Source organism: Myotis lucifugus, unplaced genomic scaffold, assembly GCF_000147115.1.
Source record: "Myotis lucifugus unplaced genomic scaffold, Myoluc2.0 scaffold_214, whole genome shotgun sequence".
Taxonomy (NCBI): domain Eukaryota; kingdom Metazoa; phylum Chordata; class Mammalia; order Chiroptera; family Vespertilionidae; genus Myotis; species Myotis lucifugus.
In genome coordinates this window covers 1,941,479-1,945,169 of record NW_005871262.1, presented here as the reverse complement: position 1 = coordinate 1,945,169, position 3,691 = coordinate 1,941,479, and positions in this window count along the sequence as shown.

Below are 3,691 nucleotides of genomic sequence, written 5' to 3'. Positions count from 1 at the left end.
TTTTTTAGCTTTCTAAGGATTATCCATAAGTTTTAAACATATATAGCATATGTTTCTGTAAACATCTGTTCCACAGTGCTTATATCACACCCCGTCCAGACACAAACCTTTGCATGGTTTTACTTTTCTCTACCCTTGCTTCTTCCTGACTCCCAACCGAACACCTGATGGCTTCCCCAAAGCATCTTCCTGCTGCTCACATCATCTGGCTTCCCCAGCTCGCATTCAGCTTTTATGTGTGTTTTGGGCTGTAATTTCTTCCTTTAATTCCACCTTGTTTGCCTCTCATCTGGCAGAAATCCTCCTCAGGATTTCTCTTCAACTAAGGTATTATGGATGTTCCCCAAAAGTCATATGTTGAAATCCTAAACGAGAGAGAGAGAGAGAGAGAGAGAGAGAGAGAGAGAGAGAGAGAGAGAAAGCGAGCATTAGGAGGCATTATTGTGGGGCCTATAGGAGGCGATTAGATCCTGAGAGTGGAGTACCCTGAATGGGGTTAGTGCCCTTATAAAAGAGGTCTCTCACTCTTTCTGCCACATGAGGACAGAATGAGAAGACTGCTTTCTATACACTGGAAAGTAAGTCCTCACCAGACACTGAAGCTGCCAGAGCCTTGATCATGGGCTTCCCAACCACAGAGCTGTGAGAAATAAATTTCTGTGTTTCAGCCGTCCAGTTTCATGTTTGTTTGTTGTTGTTTTTTTAAAATAATTAAGCCAAACTAAAATACAAGGGCTTTATCTTTCCCCAACTTATCAGATTTTTAAATAAATCTTTTCAGTTATTTCATATACCCAGTTCACCACCTTGATTGAGCCTCTCCTTTAGAATAGATCTCTCATCCCCCTTGAGTCCAGGACTGCTAATCAGTCACTGTTGATTAGTTCACTAAAGAGACCAAGAAGCGACAAAGACTGTTCCAAGGAGCCTCATTATTCAGGAAATGTTCCTGGACTTCTTTTGATGTTGACACGATTACAAGGAATGTGTTGTGTTCTAGTTGGCATGTCTTGTAGATCAGTGGCCGCCAACCAGTGGTCTTAAAGGTTGGCGATCGCTGCTGTAGATTACGAACATTAAATTCCTCAGATGATAGGAAGGTAGAATTCATCACCAGGTGGCAGTGTTGGCCAGCTTTAAAGTTTCTCAAATTCAGTGAGGTAAGAAATTTGATTAACAATATTAGATTTATTTTGTTTTCTGACATTCATCTTTCCAGTCAATGAATCAATCACTATTTATTGAGCTCCTGCTCAATCAATATACAGCCTCTTGAATCCCCACACGGTATTTTTTGGGTGCCCTGTTTAATCTCTCCTGGCCTCAGAGAAAGCAATGTCCCTCCAGGCAGTCAGCACAGTCTGTGGTCTGACCCCTTCCCTGCCATGGACCCTGAGGTCTGAAAGGTTGGCGATGGCTGCTGTAGATTACAAACATTAAATTCCTCAGATGATAGGAAGGTAGAATTCACCACCAGGTGGCAGTGTTGGCCATGGTCTCTGTCTCAAAGTCATGCCTGTATCATAAGCTCTCCCTCATGAGTTGACTGAGCTGAGAGGCTGGGGAAGCGCATGGTTCTTGAGGCCACAGGCAGCGATGGTGACAGCTGAGGCAGGAAAAAGGGGCCCAACAGCTCAGACCTGTCTAATAGCTGCTCCCTGGTCCCCCTCCTTCCCCTCATAGCCTCTTATGGAGGAACCAAGCAACCAGGGTGATCACTGCCAAGCAAGCATCTGAGCAAGGATATCCGTTGGACTGAGACCTCGAAGGGGTTGCGGCAGGCTGCTGGTGGGCACTGGGACATTGGGCTCAGAGTGTGTGGACTGGACAGGCTTCTGCCAGATGATGAATCCATAGGATGGACCATGAGGACAAGTGGCCTTTTTGGCATGTGTGGGAAATCTACATGCTTTTCAAGATGACTCTGGCATCTTGCTTCTCTGAGTAGTGCTGCACTTGGCCACCCCATCCCATTTCTCCTTTGTTGTACAGGCATCCTCCTCTCATCTCCCCACTGTGACTCCTCATTCAAACTCAAATTAAAGGACACACCAGCAGCTAGCTGAGAGCACCTTTCCTAGCTGCCCACCCCCTTGATTTTCCATTCTATGCAAGTCAAAATACAAAGCTTTCAAGCCGGAACTGTATGACATTCTTGGAAGCATTGGACCAGAATTCTGCCAAACCATTGATTCTTGGTTGCTTTGAAGTGAAGGATGAAGTCAGTTCTAGTCGGTCCAGCTTTAAAAGAAAACCACAGAGGGTATTCCTGACTGCCTCACTCGGCTGTGAGCTTGGGCCCAACAGTCTTGTGAGAAACAGTGGCTGGTCTGGGGGACTGCGCCCATCCAGGTGGGGTGGGGCAGTCTACTGAATTGGAAACAAAGGAAGGCAAGGAATGGGGGAGGGGGTCAGGCTTGAGCTCTCCAAAGCTGAAGTGAAACACTCCTCAAACACACCCATGGAGCCCCCGCACTGGCATTAGCTGTAACCTAGGGAACCAGAAGGAACTTGGATATTTAGTCCGACATGCCCTTATTGCTATGAATGCACCACCTGGGATTTTAGAGCTAAAGGATTCAGAATTTGGCTCACATTTGTTCATTATACAGATGAGAAAACCGAGGCTTGGAGATATTGAGGGACTTGCCCTGTGGTGGGCTGGGTAAGAACCGAGAGTCTAGTCCAGGCCGCTTGGCTCCCTGTCCAGCACTCTGTCCACTCAGCTTTCTCAGGTTATAAAGACAGGGTTTGATCCACGTGTGATGGTGGCCACTTGCATCTGGCCTCAGAGAAACTTGTGTCTGTGTGATCACCACTAATAATGCCAGCCTGGCCTTGAGTGAGAGCAGGAGTAGGAGGTGCTGTCTCCCCGGCAAGGGTGTCCACTCAGAAGACCAGGAAGAGGGGATGTGGGCTGGGGGTCCTGGGTCCCCTTGGCCCTGTGCAACTGGTGGTTAGGAGACTGGGTTTTTCCAGGTGTCAGTGATTAGCAGTCACAGGAGATGCTGTTGTCTTCTCTGATCATTCTCTTGACCACTATTGGCTAAGGGCATTTCATGGAGGCCACAAGGGAATCCAAAAGTGGAAGCAAGTTAAGAGTTTACAGGATTTGGTTTGATGGAATTTAATTAGCACGTTGCTAGAGCTAACATGGAATGGACCCTGCCATGAGGTCTGGTTGCTCCACAGTCGCACTGCTCTCAGATGCGGGGGGGGGGGGGGTCCCCCAGCTCCAGGGACCCCTCTGAGAACACGCAACTGCCAGCCTGGCACCACCTGACGTTGTTCCTGCTTTTCACCTCCTGTGTCTTCCTGCTCTTTGGTGGTGAACCTGTTCATCCTGGAGTTGCTATGCATTGTGAGGTGAGCCCCACAAGGATCGAGTGTTCGACTTACAAGACAGAGGCAAAGGTTTTGCTGCAGCTCTATGGGAATCACGGAGTTCTCCTCTCCCCCCCGCCCCCTCGCAGATTACATAGCCTCCCCACATGTCATTGCTACCACTGAGTTCATGGAACATCAGGAAATGGGAACTGGAAGGGAAGGTGAGCCCTTCACTCTCAAGAAGCTACTCCCATACTCCCAGCCAATTGGGTCCTCTCCTTTCTCCAAACCCCTTCAAGGCTTTGTTTGTGGATTTTTTGGTTTTGTTTTGGATTTGCTTTGAATCTCTGTTATTTGAGCTGGT